Below are 24,370 nucleotides of genomic sequence, written 5' to 3' on the forward strand. Positions count from 1 at the left end.
GAGCAATAACTACCTGTATGAAATCTGAGTCTGTGTTCCAAATATACCTCTAAGTTTTATTAGCTGCATTTTTAAATGAAAATTATTTATTGAGAACTAATGGGAAAAAAATGTTTATTTCTTCCCATTATTGATATACGTGTGATGGTCTGATAATGGTACATTATGAAATATCGTAAATAGTTTTTGAAATTTCAGTTGATATACACATTCTTCCCTCCTTCACAATCTGTCTTCTCTTTTGAGTTTTATCTGTTAAAAAGGTCAACTAAGTAATTTAGTCTACAAGCTGAGGCAATAAATGGTACCATTAGAGGTAGCAAAATTTGTATGAGACCAGTTTATCTGTACGTCTACTATATGTTTTATGCAGTGACCTTTCCACACAAGTAGTTTTAAAAAGATATTCTCCAAAATGAAAATTGGATCCCACAGTATCATTTTCATTTGCACATCTGCTACCACTGTTCTTATTCACATGATGCTGGTAAATTGTTTCTGTTGTGGGGTTTTTTTCTCTGCTTTACATTACCTGTATTTTTTATTTCAGTCTTGAAGTATAAATATCACATTCATCAGACTAAACAATGAAGATGCAGGCAGTTTATATCTGGCCAGATGATCATGGAAGGTGTGTGCAATCTGTTAAACTTCAATAAATCTGAGGACTAACATAGGATCTGAGAGCTTCCCAGATTCACAGCATTGTTCTAATTCTGAACATAGCCAAAACAAATCAAATGACACTATAGATCCAGTAACACTGGAAAAGTTGTAGAATGTTTGTAATAGAAAGAACAAGTTGTTGGATGCTTTTATATCAAAGATGCAAAACAGCGATGATACTGACAAGAGAAAAACTTTTAGAAAGTCAGTGAGAGATTCCAAGAGGACTGATAAAAATGAGGCAGAAAGTGTCAAGTACTTGAAAGGACAAAGGTCTCGCAAAGTGCTGATTAAATGTAATATGCTACTTGAGGGTGCACAAATGTGAAATGCTTTAATGAAGAAGACGAACAACAGGTCACCCACCACAACAGGAAAACAGATTATTCTTGCAGAGGTAGATTATCATTAAAGTTGTTAGCATTTATATAACAAAAAATTAAGAAGAAAGTGTAGGCATAGAATACTGTGAGAGGGATGATCCAGATTCTGAATGTTCTGAGACTAAAACTGAATTATTTGCATTCACCAAAAATAATCTCTTTTTAATCCCATTTACTAACAAGATACAGCAAAACTAGCTCTATCTGTGAAGTAACATGGAAACTGCTAACTAAAATGTTCAGTCATGAACCCTATCCATCACAAACTGAAGGTCAAATTTGAAAGAGTCCTTCATATTATCCTTACTGACTAACAGAAATTTATTGTATATTCAGGATAAATTTGCTATAGATTATCTACTGCTAAAAAAGAAAGAGTTGAAAGCAGCCAAACTAAAAGCAATAAATATCCATACAGTTTTGAGAACAGCTGATTTGCAGATAGGAGGTGACATTAAAGTAAAAAGTACAGATAAATTCTGGTATTCTCTACCTTCCATTCTGAATCAGTGCTCAATAAATTTTCATGCCAAAAGATTAATTAAATTCATCAGCTAGGACTGAAAAGATGATATTATTTTGTCAAGACTTAGTTTCTACAGTCACTTGTGGAAAAAGTCATCCACAAAAGCATCTGGCATTTGTTCAGAAGTTAATAAACATCAGTGTGAAGTTTGTTTGAATACTGAAAGAGATGGGACACAAACTTCAGTTTATTCACTAACTAGAGAGAGACTGATAGAGCCCTGTGTTTCTAGAAGCATGACTTGTGCTTCATCTACTCCTATGTGCATATGGCCCTGTCTTAGGACAGTGTGGACAGACCTGAAGAGACATTAAGCCCAGGGGGAACATTCCACCATGTAAACAAAACCCAGTGGTCAGATTGCATTAATTGGACTGCAGTCCGAAACACCATTAGTTAATTTTATGAAGATTAAACAGAGAGCAATAAGCATCATAGTGTTGTCTTTGCCAAACCAGTCTCCAGTGTTGCAGAAAGCCTATAATGCTTGCAACATATATCTAGAAAGATATAGAGTCATAGAATCATAGAATATCTCGAGTTGGAAGGGACCTATATGCATCATTGAGTACAACTCCTGGCTCCTTGCAGGACAACTGAAAACTAAACCATATGACTCACAGCATTGTCCAGACGCTTCTTAAACTCTGACAGGCTTGGTGTCATGACCACTTCTCTGGGGAGCCTGTTCCAGTGACCATCCACCCTCTCAGTAAAGAACCTTTTCCTAATGTCCAATCTGAATTTCCCCTGATGCAGCTTCATTCCATTTCCTCATGTCATATCTTTGGTCACCAGAGAGAGAGGAGATCAGCTTGCCCCCCTCCGCTGACCCCCTTGAGGAAGTCATAGAGTGCTATGAGGTCACCCCTCAGCCTTCTCTTCTCCAAGCTGAACAAGCCAAGTGACCTCAGCCACTCCTCATACGTTTTGCCCTCGAGACCTCTCACCATCTTGGTCGCCCTCCTCTGGACACACTCTAATATTTGATGTCTTTCTTATATTGAGGCACCCAAAACTGCACACAGTACTTGAGGTGGGGCTGTACCAGTGCAGTATACAGTGGGAAGACAGGGGAGGAAGATGACGCCATAACTATGTTTCATGGATTAAAGAAGAAGAATCTGTTATAGATCCCTCTTTGCTTCCATAAAAAAATAATCCAGACTGGATTACATTTTACATTCTGATCTATTGTGTTGTCTCAGTCGATGAGAGAGAATAGGCTATACACCCGCTTTCAGTATCCCAGCACCAAAGATGCCTTCTGTCTATCTTCACTATGAACCAAAGCCTTGCTGAAGCTTCCCAATTCAATTTGTATGTTTGACATAGGCAACGATTAAAGGAAGAGCATGAGAGCTCTAGAATATGTCTCCACACATTATTCTCAGAATGAATAGCTGGCACAACATCTGCAATTTTATGTCTGAGATGTCACTTTTTGAAAATTATGCTAAGAATCTAGTTTAACTATCTATTCAAGGGTAGTGAGTAAAGGTATCAATGTTGTAGTTAGGCTTCATAAAGTCATACATGAGGCACATCTCTAGATGAGTATGGAAAGAATTTCTTCCTTGGTTACAAGATGATTGCATTGTTGATGTGTTTCACTTAGAAGAGGCATTTAAATTCATCAGCAGTGATGATATCTGCCAGATACATATCAATGTTGTCATTTGAAATTGTTTACTTTCATGAATCGTGTGCATTGCTGTGATTTTTTATCACAAACTACTGACAAGAGAAAACATCCTGGTTTTCTTACATAGGTATCATACTGGGATTAGAATAGCCTTCAGAAAACAGGACTAATTACCCTACGGCATCCCATGATTCCCTTGGTTTTTGTATATGATAAGCTAAAATAAGTGTAGTACTGCTCATCCAGTGATTATCTAATTATTCCTTTTCCTGCTTTTCCATTTCCTAAATATAGGTTTGTTTAAGTTTAGCTGGGACATTCAAGGTCTTTGTAAGAATCTCAGTATTCCTACTGGAAGACAGGTAATTCAGGAAACAGTAAATACTGACACTTATATTTTAGGAGGCATAAGAATAAGGAATACTGTGTTCAGTTTTGAGCCCCTCACTACAAGACATTGAAGTGCTGGAGCATGTCCAAAGAAAAGCAACAAAACTGGTGAAGGGTCTAAAGACCAAGTCTTATGAGGAGCAGCTGAGGGAACTGGGGTTGTTTAGCCTGGAGAAAAGGAGGCTCAGGGGAGACCCTATCACTCTCTGTAACTACATGAAAGGAGGTTGTAGCAATGTGGGTGTCAGTCTCTTCTCCCAAGTAACAGGTGATAGGGCAAGAGAAAATGGCCTCAGGTTGCACCAGGGAGGTTTAGAATGAATATCAGAAAATATTTCTTCACTGAGATGGTTATCAAGCACTGGAACAGGCTGCCCAGGGAAGTGGTTGAGTCACCATCCCTGGAGGTATTTAAAAGACTTGAAGATGTGGTGCTTAGGGACATGGTTTAGTGGTGAACTCGGCAGTGTTAAGTTAACAGTTGGACTCAGTGATCTTAAGGGTCTTTTCCAACCTAAATGATTCTATGATTCTATAATACTCATTTTCCAGCTGTGGATGGCTAGAGGGTACCATGTTACAATGGTATCCGTGATATGATTCTCCTATATAAATCGAGAGGAAAATTACAGAAATTTTTTTTTTTTTTTTTTTTAATTCAGATCTACAGATGCTTAGTGTTTAAAAAGCCTAGTAGATGTTGAAGCCTTGCTTGAAATGCTTTAGGACAACTGGATGATGCTATGAAGCATGCATTCATCGCAGAGCTATCAGGACTGTTTATTTCTGTATGCGCTTTTTGAAAACTATTGACCTGAAATGTGGAAATGTTCCCTGCTGCAGACTTCTACCTCACAACTATTCCTGGTTTGTGAATGACGCTCATGAGTATTAAAGTTAAAACATGAAGGAGAAAAGGCTACTTGTATCTTCTATGTAGAGAGGACAAAACTTTAAAGGGTAGCCTCAAGGCTTTCCTAACTTTTTGGACTCTGCTTTGTTTCTAACATTTATGCCCAGTACACATTCCTGATTATATGTCCATTGAGTTTTGGCCTTCAATAATGTGTCTCCAATCAAACAAATTTTGCCAAGCCTTTTGACATATGATACTGCAGCAGTAAGGTTGAGAAAATAAAATATCCATTTGTTTTTGTTTTCTCGCAACAGAGTTTTTATCTTCTAGTATAGTAATAAAAAGCAAAAAACAATTGTCAGTGATAAACGGTGGCTTATACATATTGCTACCACTGTGAAGCATAAAGTGAGACAGAAAAACAATGCATCACTGCTAGATTTTTATGTGGGACACGCACATTAGGGATTAAACTACTTGTATTAAACAAAACTGTACAGGCTGTAGGCAGAATCAGTCAGGGAAGAAGGATGACACAAAGAGCAGCTGCCACAGAAGTAATAAAAGTAAAGCTGAGCAAGGGAAAGCTCCTACTTGGAAACACTCTGTCTTTTAATTAATAAGAGAATCAAATATCAATCCCTTTCCACTGCAATTCTATGGCATATCAACTTTAGAAGAGCAGTTTGAACTCTTGGGGAAAAAGGCAGCGAGTAATCAATACAAAATACTTTTTTTCTTTTTTTTTTTAATATTATGTGAAATGGAAATACCAGGATCTTCATTCTAATATTGTACATTGATCTAGCGACACAAAGGCAGCCAGCAGAGAAATGTGTCTGTAGTTTCTAAAGGCTCAGATATAGCTCACGTCATTGCCCATGATGAGTGGTCATGTCTGAAGTACCAAAGGTAGCTAATTCCAACCAGCATTATTGCCAGAGCTACAGGTGATCTGAGCAGAGATCCCAGAGAACTGGAACTAACAATGGAGATATTATTATCTGAGATGATTGCTACCATAAAGACCCAGGCAAAAAGTATACAGGTTAAAAAGAACAAATGCACTTACATATTTTCCCTGATTTTCTTTACAGAATCACAGAATGGTTGAGGTTGGAAGGGACCTCTGGACATCATCTGGTCCAACCCCCCCTTGCTCAAGTAGGGCCACCTAGAGCCAGTTGCCCAGGACCATATACAGACAGTTTTTCAGTATCTCCAAGTATGGAGACTCCACAACCTCTCTGGGTGACCTGCGCCAATCCTTGGTCATCCTCACAGTAAAAAATGTTTCCTGATGTCCAGAGGGAATCTCCTGTGTTTTGGTTTGTGACCACTGCCTCTGGTTCTGCCACTGGGCACCACTGAAAAGAGCCTGGCTGTGTCATCTTTGCACCTTCCCTGCAGACGTTTATATACATTGCTGGGATCCCACCGAGCTTTCCCTCCTCCGGGCTGAACAGTCCCAATCCTGTCAGCCTTTCCTGACAGATGTGCTCCAGTCCCTTAATCATCTTACTGGTCCTTCACTGGACTCAATCCATTCAGACCGTATCTCTCTTGTACTGGGGAGTCCAGAATTGGACACAGTTCTCCAAGTGTGGCCTTATCAGTGCTGAGGAGAGGGAAAATATTATTTTATGAAAGTAGATAAAATAATTTTACAGTGAACTTTACAGTAAAAAAAATTTCAACTAATAACACCAAATGGGTATAATTATGTATGTCCATGAATATGCATTTTATCCAGAATTTTTTTTCTTCTGCTATTATGGCAGTATCCAGTCATAGGAGACTGTCACCTTATATTTGATTATATCAGTGGCATTCTCTTACTACACTTGAACCTAAAGCAATATACTTGTTTGTTTGAATCACTGGGATGCAACCTTATAACACCATCAACTTCTACCTGAAAGACATAGCAATAGTGAAGACACCCATGGATTTAATGAAACCATTGCTTCTTTTTCCTGTGTAAGGACAAAACTGTGACCAGAAATTTGTTAATAATGTAGGAGCTGGGGTGTGCTGTTATTATTATTATTATTGCTATTACCAGAAGAACGATTAAACAGGGCCTTCAATACAGTAGTCATTTTTGGTTTATTTTTTTACATCTTTCAAATCCTGTTGATTTTTATGATGTTACCTAAACTCTTTACTTTATCTTTGGCTTCAGCAATCAAAGATAACAAGAAATGTTTCTATAAGTATGTCAATAGCAAAAGAAAGACCAGGGAGAGTCTCCATCCCCTGCTAGATGCTGAAGGAAACTTGGTACCAAGTGATGAGGGGAAGGCTGAGGTACTTAATGCCTTCTTTGCCTCAGTCTTTAATAACAAGACTAGTTGTATTGAGGGAATCCAGCCCCCTCAGCCAGATGATAGAGACTGGGAGAATGACCCCCCCGCAATCCAGGAGAGAGTCAGTGACCTACTGCATCACATAGACACACACAAGTCTATGGGACCGGATGGGATACACCCGAGGGTGCTGAAGGAGCTGGCTGGGGTGCTCGCCAAGCCGCTTTCCATCCTTTACCAGCAGTCCTGGCTGATCGAGGAGGTCCCGACAGATTGGAAATTGGCCAATGTGACGCCCATCTATAAGAAGGGTCGGAAGGATGATCCAGGAAATTACAGGCCTGTCAGCTTGACTTCAGTACCCGGGAAGCTGATGGAGCAGATCATCCTGAGTACCATTTTACAACACATGCAGGACAACCAGGGGATCAGGCCCAGTCAGCATGGGTTTATGAAAGGCAGGTCCTGCTTGACAAACCTGATCTCCTTCTACGACAGGGCGACCTGCTTATTGGATGAGGGAAAGGCTGTGGATGTTGTCTACCTTGACTTTAGTAAGGCCTTTGACACCGTTTCCCACAGCCTTCTCCTGGTGAAACTGGCTGCTCGAGGCTTAGATGATCACACGCTTTGCTGGGTAAAAAACTGGCTGGATGGCCGGGCCCAAAGAGTTGTGGTGAATGGAGTTAAATCCAGTTGGAGGCCGGTCACAAGTGGTGTCCCCCAGGGCTCAGTTTTGGGGCCACTCCTGTTTAACATCTTTAATGATGATCTAGACGAGGGGATCGAGTGCACCCTCAGTAAGTTTGCAGATGACACCAAGTTGGGTGGGAGTGTTGATCTGCTCGAGGGTAGGGAGGCTCTGCAGAGAGAGACCTGGACAGGCTGGAGCAATGGGCTAAGGCCAACTGTATGAGCTTCAATAAGGCCAAATGCCGGGTGCTACACTTCAGCCACAACAACCCCCAGCAGCGCTACAGGCTTGGGGAGCAGTGGCTGGAGAGCTGCCAATCAGAGAGGGACCTGGGGGTGTTGATTGACAGCCAGCTGAACATGAGCCAGCAGTGTGCCAAGGTGGCCAAGAAGGCCAATGGCATCCTGGCCTGTATCAGAAATAGCGTGGCCAGCAGGGACAGGGAAGTGATCTTGCCCCTGTACTCGGCACTGGTGAGGCCGCACCTCGATTACTGTGTTCAATTTTGGGTCCCTCACTACAAAAAGGACATTGAATTACTCGAGCGTGTCCAGAGAAGGGCAACAAAGCTGGTGAAGGGTCTGGAGCACATGTCGTACGAGGAGCAGCTGAGGGAACTGGGGTTGTTTAGTCTGGAGAGGAGGAGGCTGAGGGGAGACCTCATCGCCCTCTACAACTACCTGAAGGGAGGTTGCAGAGAGCTGGGGATGAGTCTCTTTAACCAAGTAATAAGCGATAGGACAAGAGGTAATGGCCTCAAGTTACGCCAGGGAAGGTTTAGACTAGAAATTAGGAAGTATTTCTTTACAGAACGGGTTATTAGGCAGTGGAATGGATTGCCCAGGGAGGTGGTGGAGTCCCCATCCCTGGAGGTGTTTAAGAGTAGTGTCGACATAGCACTGAGAGATATGGTGTAGTTGGGAACTGGCAGTGTTAGGTTAATGGTTGGACTAGATGATCTTCAAGGTCCTTTCCAACCTAGCTGATTCTGTGATTCTGTGATTCTTTGATTCTTTTCTACCCTTTTCTTATTTTAGTTTCAAAGTTTAAACTTTTAAGAGACATCAAAAATAACATATGTTTGTGGTGTATCAGAGCTCTGTTGGTCTTTTAAATTTTAATAAAATGCTTCCATCAATACATCTGCAGGCCTTTTCAATAACAGGTATTTTTTAATTTTAACACAATTTTACTTTCTTGCTGAAGTGTATATTTCATATAAAATGCAAACTTTTGCTCTGAGTATATTTGACAAAATCAATAACAGGATTCTGCAAGACAAAGCATTCATTCAAGGCATGTCCTTTGCTAAGTCTGGATGATAATACAATACAGATCAACAGGCTTCCCAGTCTTCAGGTTCCATGGCTTTAATAATGCCATCCAACTAGCAAGAGAGATTTTTGAAGTTGTTCATACATCAGGAGAAAGCACATAGCTTGATAAATAAATAAAATTTTGGGTTGTTGTTTTCCTTGATGTGCAAAGTTCACAGATGTTCATTTCAAACAGAGAACTGGAATCATGATTAAAGCACAATATATGCTTATTATTTGACTAGAGGTAGAAATGCAGGTCAATGATATCACACAAAGTCATAAATATTGAACAAATAAGTTAGCTCAGAATCCTTTAGAAGGCTGATATTATGTGTGTATTGGAGATTTTTGAAAGAAATATGAGTTGGAAAACACATTTGTCGATGCTCTCAATCTGCTCCCATTATTGTCTCAGTAAAGCTCTCCCTGGCTGACTCACGAGTACAGTAAAGCAACATTTTTGGAAGACATACCCACAGGTACGCACCACTGCAAGTACTTCGTGGATGGTGAACTTTAAAGAAAAACAAAGAATTTTGTTTTATAAGAGCAAATTAAGGGAAGAACTTTAATTTTCACTTATAAAGTCTCCAGGATGGGTTCCTCAGACCTCAGTGGTCCCCCAAGAGGACAGAATTATTGAGACAGAGATTGTCAAATGACAAGTTTTGCATGGGAAGCACTGAGTGGATATTAAGGTGTTCTGAGATATTTTCATTTAGACCAAGTATCATTTTTACAGAATTTAATTGTTGGCCACAGTAGATAACGTATATTTTTCCAAAGCCAGAGCACCTTCTAGATATCAAAGAAAATCATGTAAAAAACATACAAGAAAATCAGCTTCATTAGCTAGCAAAGGTCTTAAAATATCTCTTAGAAACTCATGCTTGTGGATAAATGCCAATGGCAGGGATTGCTATTCACTGCAAGATAAAAAGAAAGCTGAGTTAAAGATGTATAAATGTATTATGAGATATGTATGTCTACCCGAACTTGATTCAATCGCCATGTATTCACTACCTGGATGTGACTGTTGCAATACGGCCATGATACTTTACAGAACCAAGATATCAGTTTTGTTGGTAATATAATACCTGCATTGCTGGCTACCTAACTTTTATAGTCTTAACTTTGATCAGTAAGATATGGTATCACTGATGCAAAGAAACACAAGCATTACCTGCTTTTGAAACTGGATCTTACACTTCATAGCTCATCTAATCTGCAACTAAGGCTCAGATACTCACAGATGTTCAGGCACATAAGGTAGGAGTGAGTCTGCATGAATCTGGAGTCCCACGGTATTTGTGTTTCCTGTCAGATGCCTGTAAGTGTATCCATGTTCCCCTTGTGTATCATCTGGACCACCCCTCTGATGAACCCAGCTCTCCCAGGGTACTGTCTAGAGAAACTAGCAGGCCTGGGGCTTTGAAGGTTTCTCTAACCAACTGGCTTACAATTTATTTACTGAATCAATGTACTTAAACATGAAACATATCAGAGGCACTTCTACTCTGGCTTCCTTCGCGCCTTATTTTTGAATCCTATCATATTCATGGAGGGTTTGAATATGCAAATCAAATCTCAAGGGAGTCTGGTAATAATTTCATATTGGCTGGGGCTGGCTCTTATTCTGTTTGTTAATCCAGAAGAAATTATTTGTCATATAATCCATAAATAAAACACTCCTTTTAAAAATCACTAATACTTATGGCTTTTTATCTCCAGCACTAGATGCAAGATTTACCTGTGATGTCAGAATGCCAGTGAATTAGTATGGAAATAAGACTGCTGTGGTGTTTCCATACTGTATCTGGTCACTTCTTGATTAAGAACACATGTGTGACAATCTGACTGCTTTAGCAAACACTCTCTAAAACTACTCGAACTCTGACAGGGCATGAAAAATCTTGAAGTATTGTTTGTGTTTACTCCTAAACTAGAAATTACTTAAAATACAGTTTCATCTTTAGAACCAGTTATTTAGTTGGCAGCTCAGAAAGTTCCTTGAAAATTTTTATATTTATTAAGATCAGACCCTTCTGAATCTCTGTATTTCTGCCATATCAGTCAAGATTTAGATGACCCATATTTACTGCTCTCTTTGAGATACAGTATAGAGAGCTTTAACATCCTGCTGTTAGTTTTTCATTAAAGCACAAAGCACTATAGCTCTTGGCCTTCTTTCTGATGTTATTTAGCTTGTAGGGTTGTCTTGCATTCACCTAGCTGATCTTTTCACAACACTCCTTCCATCAGAGTGAATGGAAGTAACCTTCTCTATAATTGGCTTTTCTTGGAAGAGAGGGGCTCATTTCTCAGTGGATAATAAATGATGTTAATCTTCTGATTCCTCCCATAATACATAGCACCCTCTTTTAAGACAAGCGAAAAATAATAATTCAGGAAAAACAATTAGAAGTGCAATTGCTTCTGAGCATTTTTGTTTCCATGAAAACCTCTCTCACCCTTAGTTTTCTATTGGACATATCTAACCTAATAATCAGCTGTCACTAAGTAATTGAATACCCTTGAGTTTGAACTGTTACAGAGCCAATGATACATGTCTGTTCCTGTTATTTTTGGCTTCAGAAAGAGATGGCCTATATGTAATTGCTCTAGGTGGTTCGACATTCAAACTTGCTTTGCTTGCCAGCTATATATATGTGCATTAATACAGTGAAATTAATTATATCAGAGCATACTGTAGTATTTTCTATTCCATTTAGACATGCATTCATGTCTTTTGAATAACTAATTTATATAATAAAGCCAAAAAATCTAAAGTCTGATGATGCCTGAAGGGCATTTAATCATTCCTTTGTTTGTCCTCCTGATGCTTCGTTGTTTATCATCATTCAAAACTTTGATGTCGAAACCCTTATTAAGCTTGCAACCTTGTTGAATCTCTCAGAACATTTCACTACTGATTTCCAATTGTCTCCATAATCAAGTTCCTGTTCTCTTGTTATGTCATCCATAATTTACTTTATGTCTATTTTTTCCTCTTCTCATACTTCTTTGAATGATCTTAAGATTTAGGAACAGACAACTCAAAGGGATCTCTCTGTCCCTAAGTCCAGCCCCTGCAGGTGATGATAAGATCACACGACCACTGACTGAGTTTCCCTTCTTCTCCTTTTCAACAAGCTTCTTCATAGAAATCTGTCCTCTTCTACAGTATCTACAGTTTTCTTCAAAAGAAACAGGCATGTAAAAAATATCTCTATATACATACATACACACATGCATGTATGTGCAAGGTTGTATGAGAAGAAAATATATAGTGTAACTCTCAAAATTCATTGCATAACATTGACAAATAGCTGCAGATTTCTCCTGTCACTTCCATTTCCACTCAGGTTAGGACATAAAATCCAACAATATTGCTGAAGCTTGAAGAGGCTAGAGATTTCAAGTTTTCTGGGAAAAAATAAATCCCTGAATTTTATGACTAGCAAGCAGGGCAGAAACAAGAGTGTCTACTGGTTTGGGGACCAGCAGGAGGAGTAGGTTTCCGACTCCTAATTTCCTCACAGTTTTTGCTGCTCTCCAACCCTGTTGCCAGTCACATTTTGCCCTTTTACTGATAGAATTTCAAGAGATACTTCTAAGTGCTAAATACATAATAATGTAGAACAAAACCTCTGCAAATCTTTTAATGTGTATGGAATAAAATCCATGATCCAGAACAGCTGCAGACATTTATGGGGTCAAGACTGTTCTCTCAGATTTTTTTTGAGTTCTTCTGTATCAGGATTGTCTGAGTTCAGTCTCTGATACAGGGAAGAAGTTGGAAACTTCAAGAGTTTAAAATTGCATCATGAATTAAATTTCACTGAAATCACTGCTGCAGGATTAAGTAGTTAAGGGTCACAGTGAAACAGGACACTTCCCAGAACTATGGTAAGACTTTATTCTTGTATATGAATATCTTTATATATATTATAGAGTGCATTAGGAAACCATTGAAATAAATTGTGTTATCATGACTTGAAGAACAGAGCACCTGATCAGAGTGGTCTTGATTCAAATATACCATCAGCACTGCAATTATCTCCAAAAGTTTCAGTAGACTGTAGAGGTCTGCAAGGTTTCATTGTTTTACAGTCATCCACACAGAAGAATTTAGCAGGTTATGATTAAAGAAACAGTACACTGATTCCCACAATCTCCAACAGAAACTTAGCAGGAAGTCAGATTTGGGCAGAGTTTAAGTAGTTAAAACCATCCTCCACATCTTGTCTTCTTAACTGCCACATATCCTGGAGGTATGAAGACACTCCTTCTCTGATCTTTACATTCCCTGGGTACCTGTTGCTGTTCCTTGGCCCTTGCCCAGAACTGCACCTCAGAACTGAATTCTTCTAGGACGTGGTAGGTAGTCCTCTGACTTCCCAGAAGACCTACATGGATTTAATGGACACATTGAAAAAATCCGCTGCACAGGCTTAAGATCACACAACGCAGTGGTAGTTAGTCCTTGATTTAAAGGTCAAAACCCAGCATTTTATTTAGTACCTTAATAACTGTAGCAGTAGAAGAAAAGGCAGAGAAAAGGCAAAAGGAAGTAGGAGAAGAGTGTTTAGGGGTTAAACACCAATCTAACAAAGAAAACATTTGGGCTCTGGGCTTAACTCTCAGCACTGCTTATGAAATGCTTTATCTTCTTTTATCTTTGTCTTTCTTTTGTCTCTCTCCCAGTTAAGCTTTAGTTCCTTTCTATAAAATGGAAAGACTTCATCAGGAGAGTTTGAATGTCTGGGAATGTTTCTTCGTCATCTCAATCACCAAATATATTGCAGCTTGGTGGTAATTATGCTTTGAAAAAAACAAGTGATCTCAATTTTTTCTTGGACATAAGACCATTGGACTCTATTTTCAGTATTGGGCTTGAAGTCTTCCACCCCAAAAAGAAAGAAATGTCTTTCTGGAACACCAAGCAAGAGCTAAAATCCACATAAGTGTAAGGTTTGAGAAAACAGTAGTTGTGAGGTTATTCCTACAAGTTAGCTCTAGCATAGGTACACTTAGCGTGTTGGTTGTTTTGGGGTGCTTCTCTCTCTCTAAGCATTTTGTGTTTAATCTAGATACATAAATCAAGTGTACTGGATTTCTTGCTGACACAATTAAAAGTTATAGAGATGAGAGGACATTCTTCCTGACATCTATTTCTTAGTGCTAAAATGCATCGTAGTATTTAACTGACCTAATGACCTTATCCACAGAGGTAATATGCTACCACATGCAAACTTCATGTGCCAAAGTTCATGCTATTACAGCTCCTATATTAAAAGGACAAAAATGAATCTGGTGACAAAGAGACAGTCTAGATTTGCAAATTTAAGCATTTCAGTGATAGCATGAAATGTGCAATATTTGCCCAAGAGTATACTAGAAAGTGTCCCTTTGCATGATACATATAACTAGGTAGGATAATAGAGGCACAATGCTGAGAGGGAAGGAAGGAACTATCCAGATCAAGGCATAAAGCTGACTGTGGAAGAAGGCCCCTGTGATACAAGAATACATTGGTTCACCCCTAGTTAGTCTATTCACTGTACTGTAATGACTAGCAACCTGGATCTCCTATTTCTAAACACTAACTCTTTAAGCTGCTACACAAAAATGTGGACACAGAGTTACAGATAAAGAAAAAAAGCATCTTGGCAGGTTATTCAAATACAGGAAAAGAATACATTTCTTAATAGATTCCTCCTCAATCTCTTAATTGACAGGTACCAAATTTTGGGCACATAGGGAATAAGCCAGACTAGCCATGTCTTCACTCACAAACAATGTTATCTTCTTCTGCTGCTGCTGCTCACATTTTATATAATATCTTGGTGACTTTAAACATCAGTGAGTTAAATAGATCACTATCTTCTGAGGTCTGGAACTTAGGCACAACTCTTCCATCTACACCTTGTGTTCATAAGCCTCTCCCTTACTGGATATCTCCCCTGCAGAGGTAGATGATTTTCTATCTTATCAGTATTTTTTCATGCCATTTTGCTTTCACACCAACACAGTAGACTTTATTTTGATTCTCTTTTCACTACCTTTTTGATTTTGTAATTTAGTTTTTACTAACTTGTACTGACAGTCTTTAAATCATTGGTGCTTTTCATTAAATCAGAAAGATTTCCATGATGCTAAGCAAGATCCTGGGTCAAATTATCACCTGATATGCTTATTTTCCCTGGAAAATAATGTGGCTTATTAGGCAAAAAAAACCTCTTCTGTTTTCCTCTGATGTTGTTATTCTATTGATGCAGTCAGCACTGAAGTAACTCTTTGGTATAAAGACCACATGTAGACAAAAACAGGTGTTATTAGCAGCACTGCCATCAGCCAGACACTGTAATCCACTGAAATTATTGAGGACACTTGCATGCTGAAGTTAATCTAGATGAGCAATGGCAGGACCAAAGTTAAAGTTTTACCCATGACTCAACAAAAGGAAAATAGCAGAATGATAAAAGCTGATGTACATGAAGTTAATTATATTTACACTGTGAGGTCAGGTGGGTCCTTCTACACTATTTTGACTCCTTTCTCTCTATGAATTTAGCTGTTCAATAAACATATGCACAATGTAACTGCCTGTTGTAATTCCTGAAATAAGAAATTTGATCTTTAGATATATTTGCATACAACGAAATATATTTTCATAAAATCATGTATGGTGTATACAGACACAGATAAGAATTACAGAACTTTGGCCATTATGCACTGAAGTCAAGCCAGTCTACTTGTGCAAGTGTGCAAAGTCTGGTCGATAAGCAAAGCCTATTTCAGGAAGTCCCCTGAAAATCAGAGTCTGGACACTTTATAAGTTTTTGAAAGATGTGATTCCACATGGGGTTTTTGCTCACTAATTTGAGGATTTAAATTTTTGTTTATAAGTATGTTTAATCACACTGCAATATATTCCTTCAGGGTTTGGAACAAAATACTGGAGTTATTATTACTTGATTTAGTTTTGTGTTTATAGCATAAGATATGATGAGTTGTTTGAAAAGCTGTTTCAATAAGAAAGAAAAAGGAAAACATAGAGCAAGGAATTTGGCATAGTTTCAGAGAACTGAAGAGTAACTTTTACAGTACATAGAAATTAGTAAGGAGATGCCTCAACTCTGCTTTTAGTTATGACTTCACACCACAAAATTCAGCAGTGATAGAATTTTTCTGCATTTTTTTTTTTAAACAGTCGGGGTATGATCCTTTTCTATAATTTTCCAAAATGTGTATTTTATTTCCAGGTGAGCATACCTTAGTGTTGAAAGACAAGGGATGAAATTGCCTTCAAGGTTTCCTTTCATCCATAGAGTCATAAGAGAGGATCAGACCTATCCCTTTAATCCCCAAATCTCTTTTACACACAATGGAAGTAGCATATAAGAATAACTAGCTGAAGCCCATTCACAGCTTTATTAGGAAAGAATTATATTAAGACAAGCCTTGTTACCTGTACTGAAGATTTAAGCTTATATTGCCTTTATTGTTGAGCATCAGACTGAGCAGCTGTGTATGAATCTGCAAAATACTTCTTATAGGAAGGCCCTGTATACTTGATAGAATAGATGCATTGTATCAAAGCAATCAAATTTAGTGTTTACTAAATATTCACTCTCCAGTGGTGACAGCTTTGATTTATATAATACTAAATGTCTTTCCTCATACTATGAAAGCATCGTTTACAAATACATATTATGTTCCTTGATCTCATCTAAAACTGTAATCAACAGTACTAACTTCTGTACAAATAAAAAGACATAACAGTGTTTCTAAAAAAAAATAAATCTTAATCGAGTTTCAGTTGCAGTTCTGCAATAAGCTTTCATGTATTAATTCAAAAGATCATAATACATATTTAAATTTAAAATTATACCATTAACAGTTGTGATGTTTTCCCTTAGGGCTAGACTACAGCAGAAGACAAATACAGCTGCTGAAGAATGGAGTGACTGATGTATAACAGAAGTCATATGGGGTGGAAGGCCTAAATAAAAAATCTGGGACAGAGTCTGACCTTCACCTTAATGGTTTTGACCATCCTCACCTGTATCAGCATTTGCTTAAGAATTTCCAGTTGTGTGATGCTTTTTGATTGTGGCTGGATCTTTCAAAAATTCCTTGCATATTGAGGAGTTAATTGAGAAAGCTTAAATTAAGCAGCACAAATATTTAATGTACCAATGAAGTAGGTTATCAGCTGATATCCTAATTGTCTGAAGTATTCATCTACCTGAACACCATGTAAAAGTTCTGTTCATTCCCACAATTGTTCATTTTTCTCCAAATCATGCTGCCTCAGTCACAGTAATAATTCATTTGGAAGAACACTGAGACAAACATTATTTAAATCACTTGATCCATTTACTAAGTTGTTGAAAAATCAACAAAAGCATTGTTTGATATATCATTTTTTTTGGTAGCATGAGTTTAGTTAGGGAATTTTTATAGAAGCCTGACTACATAAGGACATTGAGTAATAATTGTACAGTAGAAGGAGCAAAAACAATAAGGAATGTGGTCTGTGTGAGTAATTATTTCTCTGGTGAGTTGGCTGAAAGAAAAATCCAATCAGATAAGCCAAAATTACTTCTTTTCCCCCCTTACAATAAAAACTAAAGGGAAAAAAACTGGGCAAAAATTAAAAACTGGAATATGTCTTTGAATTATTCTAAAAACCAAGTATTTCAATTTCATTTCAGGTAACTTTGGCAAAGCAAAGAAATAGAAGTGAAGACATCGATTTAGAAAACACGCACAAAACCAGAGAGGAGAAGAAACAGCCCCTTATTTTTTACTCAAAGACACACATCTACAGCATGCATAGTTCAAGTTTAAGTCCTTTGCCTCAGGAGATATAACTTTCCAAGCAGTATGCCTCAGCTGCTAACAAACTTGCTGAGCTGAGCAGGCTACTCTCCATCTTTTACTTTAGGCTGGTCAATTTGGTCTAAAATATTTACAAGTTATTTGATCAGTGACAGGAAGCTGAGTGTTCTCTCTTGCTATCTGTCGTGCTTTAACCCCAGCCAGTAACTAAGCCCCATACAGCCGCACACTCGCTCCCCCTGCAGTGAGACATGGGAGAGAATCAGAAGGGTAAAAGTGAGAAAACTTGTGGGTTGAGATACAGTTTAATAAGTAAAACAAAAGCTGTACACGCAAAGCGAAACAAGGAATTCATTCACTACTTCCCATCGGCAGGCAGGTGTTCAGCCATCCCCAGGAAAACAGGGCTCCATCACGTGTAACGGTTACTTGGGAAGACAAACACCATCACTCCAAATGTCTCCCCCCTCCTTCTTCTTCCACCAGCTTTATATGTTGAGAATAATGTCATGTGGTCTGGGATATCCCTTTGGTCATCTGGGGTCAGCTGTCCCAGCTGTGTCCCCTCCCAAATTCTTGTGCACCCCCAGCCCACTCGCTGGTGGGGCAGTGTGAGAAGCGGCAAAGGCCTTGACTCTGTGTCAGCGCTGCTCAGCAACAACAAAAACACCCCTGTGTTATCAACACTGTTCCCAGCACAAATCCGAAACAGCCCCATATAGCTACTATGAAGAAAATTAATTCTATCCCAGCCAAGATCAGCACCTATCTCTTCACTTAAATACCTCAAATGGTATCCCACACAGCTCTTCTGATTCCTTTTCTCTCTCTATTTTAATTAATATTTAATTTTTCCATGCAAGGTGGAACAGTTCAAGAATGAGGAATAAATCAGCCATGGCTTCATGGCTCAGTCACTACTATGTGAGAATTTAATTCAAAAATCTCTCAGCTCTAAGCACAAGCTTAGGCTCTAGGGCAAACAGTTTTATGAGAGCCTTCTAGCTCTGGTTTAGAAGATATTCAAGGAGGAGAGACTCTTCCCTTAGTCTCTCCTGTTGAATGTCCTATAACATGAGAGAGTCAGGTTCATATTCCTTTTGACAGAAGAAAAATATGAAGCAGGATTTCTCGTAAGTATTCAAAGGATTCAACATCAGGGGGAGGGGAAGGGGTCCTACACACTCCACATTGGTCAGAGAAACGCAGTCTTGAAAAAAGCAAACTATACAAATAGTGAGCATGCAGATAGATTAAGGAGGCCAGGCCAAACAACTCATATATTTCAAGGGATGGTCTGTTTGTGATAGAGACTCAAAATAATATAGTTTATTTCAGTCTATATTCTCTTCAATATTTAGCATTCTGCTCTTGTTCTAAATTCTTCTTCTCAAGGTCAATATTTTATTTGTATAAACATCTCAGATATGACCATTTCACATAGAGAAGTCTCAAACAGGTATTTTGAAAGTGCAATGGTTCATCAAAGACACCTTATGGAACAGTGACTCCCAACCAAGTGATATAGAGTCAAATTCTATAAATGTCAGGAGACTTTTGAATGAGATCATATTCATTTTAGGGTAAGGAAAGTCATGAAAATGACTAATTTTAAAGTGGTTTTGTGATCAATATTTATTTAGTGTCCTGTAGTATGAATAGCTTCCATATTTGTATGTAATATAAACATACACAGATTCTTAGAGAAGCTTACCGTTTATTTAATTCAAAATATCTTTGTAGAAGTAAAAGCTCAATAAATCAAGAAAAAAAAAAGACATATATCAGCAAAGTGATAAAGGGAGAAAATAAACTCTCAACATTACATAATTAAAGAGGCTTCACTCAGAAAAAGGTGGATGTCTTGTGTAGTTGTATACATGGTCCCTAATGCTGGGTAACAGTATTCTTTGTACAAAACTGTTCCATGAAAACTGATATTAGTGTCTATTAATCTGAACCTGTACAGCTAGGTCTTATTCCCTACAGACTTGCCCCAGGATAAAAGTAATTGCATTAACTTCCTGGAAAGTTGCAATAGCAGCTTGATACCTATTCTAGCCCCTATTGTTTATTTCCATCTGTTCTCACAGTGAATCAATATTTAATTTTCAATTTACTAAATTCACACATTAAAAACTTATATATTTTTCATCAGGAAGACCGAAGAAAACCCCAAACCCTCCTCTCACAAAAAAAAAAAAAAAAAAAAAAAAAAATTGGCAAATGCTTTATCAGAAAATGTCATTCCCATTAAAAGAAAAATTTAAAATTGCCTCTGCTTCATATAACAGGACACTGTCAAATTACAGTGTTTCCGGTTTGTTAGAGGTTGACTAGAGCTGCAAGATAATTTCACACTGGATTTTTAATTTGACTTTTTTTTCCCAAAGGGTTCACAACTGTCTTGTTCTTTAAAACATACTAACAAGGCAGATTTTAGAAAGCTGTCCATAGAAAAAAAGTATCAACAGAGTGCAGATGGAAGATGGATTTTTCTCTCTGGCATGAAAATTTTTATGATTTATGTGAAATAAGCAGGACGAAGGCCATTTGCAACATGGAGATATATATCTATATTTACACATTTCTGTATTTTTGCTTTTACATTCCTTGAGCACCTATACCTGGAAACAAACATACCAGAGTCAGTGAAAGGCCAATCAGTCTAAGACACAGTTTTACTATTTAAAGCAGAGTGACCTCTTAGTATTATTTACAATAATATAAAATAATGTCAGTTTAAGGAAATGACAGCTGTAGCAGCCAGGACTTGTCTCTCTCTGGATGAGTAGGACATCCAGAACGTCTCTCATCATGGTACATTCGTTCATACATGCCTCTGAAGAGCTGAGTGAATTTTGCTTTGACTCTTGGTGACACTATACTAAGTCCTCCTAATAGTGCTTTCATCTCTAAGGCAACTTGTCCTGATTTTCTGAAAATTTAGGACTGGAAGATAGACTGTACATAGCTGAGTTGAAATGTCATTTTGTCACACACAGCTTAAAAGACCCTGTTTGAAGAAATTGCACTACAGGAAAGCAAGCTATCTAGGCCAGCAATAAAACAGAAAACTGCTGTTTCTACATATACTTAATATATCACATCCTTCATGTGATACAGTAAGCATAGGGATTTGGTTTTGTTTGTAGGTGAGTGTGGAGCTCAGCTTGTCAGATCTATAATGGCTATAAAATGGCTTGCCTTAAGTTAGGGATTTCATGCTGAAATGACTCAGCTCCTTCGAAAAAAAAAAGGGAAGAAAAAAGAAAATTAAAGGACAGTGTCTCTCTCCCTTAGGCCTTCGGCAAACATCCCCGAGAAACTCTCTGTTGTCAAAAATAAGGTCTTGAGCACAATAAACTTTCCCTTTTCTTCATCTGTAACTTTAGCTTGCACTTCCAGGAACAGTACCTTTCTCTCCCTTCCAAGGCAAACACAAGGGCAGATTAATTATTCTAGCTCCAGGCTTTAGATTTTTAACATTCAATAGTGCAGCACAATTAATGCAGGTGGTATTTACACATCATTAGATTTTATAAAGGTTTTACTCCTCTCCTCAAGCTACCATCCAACTTATTTGTATGAATGATATCCCTTGCTCCCCCGCTTCGGTTCTGGGTATCCTAATTCTGTTTAGCCTTGTAAAACCATGCTCTGCAGAGCACTTACTGTCATTTATTAACACTCACTTTCAGTCTTTCTCACTCACCTGGTGTTTAACTTTGAGATCTCGTAAAGGGCTCGGAGGTCTCCTCTCACCTTCCTTCCTTCTTTTTGTACTTCACCCCCACACATATTTTCCAGAGAAACTTTGAGTCACAAGATCTACAGGAATCTCAAGAGATCCCTTGGTCCACATCCTTCCCTCCAGTTCAACAACATCCAGACAGCCCCAGGTGGGACATTGAACTACCAGAGTCAAAATAGGTAAGGCTGCAAGCATCCAGGACAGAAAAAAGGATATTTCAAAAAAGACAGTATAAGATGAAGAAAGTTCACATAGTACACTATGAGGACATTTTTTGTACTTAAAGGGGTCTGTAGAAACAAAGTGAGTATCCTCATATTTTTGCTAAGATTTGTTCCAAGTATCTCAAATGTGGGCAGGAACTAGTGGTAGCAAAATGGATCTAAATATGCCCAAATTCCCTGCAGGGATGGAAACACTGGTGAAGAACACTCTCCTTTAAAAGGAACAATAAAATAGTCTGTGTCCCAGAAGATGCCTAGAAGGAACAGCTCCTTTCCCATGAGGTTTGGCCTTCTGATGGACAGGTTATTTTCTGAGCTCACCATACCAACTCTATCACCCCTCTTGATACATCATTCTTTTTCTGGTTTCTACCAAAGATAAGCTGAAGGCCTTCAGCATCAAGGCCCTTTGCAGGTATCTCCACCTTACCTATGAAGCCTTCACTCGTTGCTGAAATGTCAGCTCTCACTTCCAGTCAGCCTCTCTCTACCATTTGTTAAATTGAGAAGAAAAAAGAACTTTGATCCTTTTATCCAAACTCATACTTCAGATTAACTTCTTGTAACATCTCCAGAGATGTTTAATATCCCCTTTTGCTACAATTACTGTAAACTTGACAAGATTTAAACTACAGGTATCTTGGTACAGATACTGGCCTTGACTTTGAGAACAAAGCTTACATCATGAGTTAATTTTTAACTCCCCTTTCTTATTGTCTCATTCATCTGTTGCACTGGCCTTATGCACACTTAGAAAAATTTTGAAGGTAGCGACTGTACCTTTTTGTTCTACAATGCCTAGGCACAATAAAAGTCATGATCCATGACTACATCGAGCTCTCATAAAGTCTAGAGAAGAACCTAGCTATAGATACATCTATTTATATCTATCTAGTTATCTGTTTATATGCATCTATTCACATATGTAACTAGTCTATGTTAATATTAATCTTAAAACTTACAATTCATAAGAAACACAAGCAAGGTGGTAGGGCTTTCAAATTCCATATAAAATCTGAATCTGAGCTGAGGTCATTTTATCAGTAAGATCAGGATTAATATTGAAGAAAAATTCAGATCAGTCATTTTCTTAATACCTCAGTTAGAGCAATGAAAACACAAGTTCAAAAGAAAAATGAAAGCCTCATCTTGATTTATTTGATAACTCTAAGTCCATATTCCTACCACAAACATCAGAGGGTGGAAACTTCTGCAGTAGAAACTTAACTCTCTAATTTATTCTATTTAACATATTACTGATTAAATGAAAACTTCTAAATCTACACTTCATTATGTTTCCAGTACTTTTACAGTGCTGCTTGCAAGGGTTCCAAAATACCCAAAGGTATCTACTGGATTGGGCAGGTTTTCCAATCTTAGGGGTGCCTTGGCAGTCAAATGAAATAGCTCCTGGGAAATATTTGTAGACTGGAGGGATATTCTTAAGTGGAAAGCTACCCTACCAAAGGAAACCTAAGCAGTCCTGACTCTGCTTAGTCAAACAGCGACATAAAGTTCTTCAAGAAAATGACATCTTCTTGGGTCTTGGCTTACAAGATCAGAAATAGGGAAATTATACCAACACTTTCTTCTAACTTTATGGCCAATACTTTCTTCTAACTTTAAGAGTCAAAAGGGTCACATCATGACTGACCTGTGTCTTTAAAAAAAGTTATATGAGATGATAAATTGATGCACGCTTCTTCCCTTAAAGCAGAAAAAGGAATCATATCCTGGAAGATACAATGAAGTCACAGCTCTTCTCAGTCAATAACCTGAAAGGGTAACTGATCCTGGAAGTATAGCCCAGCACTGAGCAATGACTGTGACAGACACTGGATCCCTGTATGTTGTTCCTTTTCTGATCTCAGTAAAGGAATTGTACACTATATATTTTGTTTGAAATATTGTGAGAACAGGAAACTGAGAGGAAGACTCTGTATTTATACCCAGGTCCTAACCTCTGAGTCACACCATACAGCCTTTTGAACTGAGATAACCCAGCTTGCAAAGATATGTTATGAAGGGGTTGTTTGGGTTTTTTCCCAAAGATTTTCGTTAATCTGTCTCATACAGTGGTTACAAAGTCTTTCTCTGCATGAGTTATTCTGTCCCAGCCTATCGTTTTGTGCTTTAATAAAATATAGCATGGGAGATTGAAAGCCTTTGGGTTCTTTTGAAAGTCTCACTAACAAAACAAAAGGCATTTCCACCTCATAGCTCTGGTTAATTTAAGGCCTTCCACACAGATACTTTCTAAAGTCTTGTCTTTTTTTAAAAATGTATCTCATGTGCAAAATATTTATTACTTACAAATGGCCATGCTGTACAATCAATGTGAAGGAGAAATCCCTACTAAAGTCACTGAAAAGTTCAGCCTAAAAAAAAAAAAGGAATTTTAGGGGAAAAAAAAATCAATCATATGTGATTGTGTTAAAATATTAATGTGTAACAACTAAGGCTTTCTTTCAAGCTCAAAATATCTTTGATTCTTAAATGAAGGAGTAGAAATAAATACCAATGGAAATGAAGTATTGATTTAACAAAAATAGGCAGCTAATCCTTTATATACCATTTTTCATTGATGGATCTACCATCATTTTACAAGCAAAGTAATTAGCACAAAACATGATTTTACAAGCAAACCTCTCCTCCTCAACCTTGTAAGGAAGGCTCAGGACTGCACGAAACCCAGCTCTCCATTCAGAGCTTGGCCTCACAGCAGTACATGTGCACTCCTAGCAGGAGCAGCAG

This window comes from Strix uralensis, chromosome 3 (assembly GCF_047716275.1).
Source record: "Strix uralensis isolate ZFMK-TIS-50842 chromosome 3, bStrUra1, whole genome shotgun sequence".
In the NCBI taxonomy this organism is placed as follows: Eukaryota; Metazoa; Chordata; class Aves; order Strigiformes; family Strigidae; genus Strix; species Strix uralensis.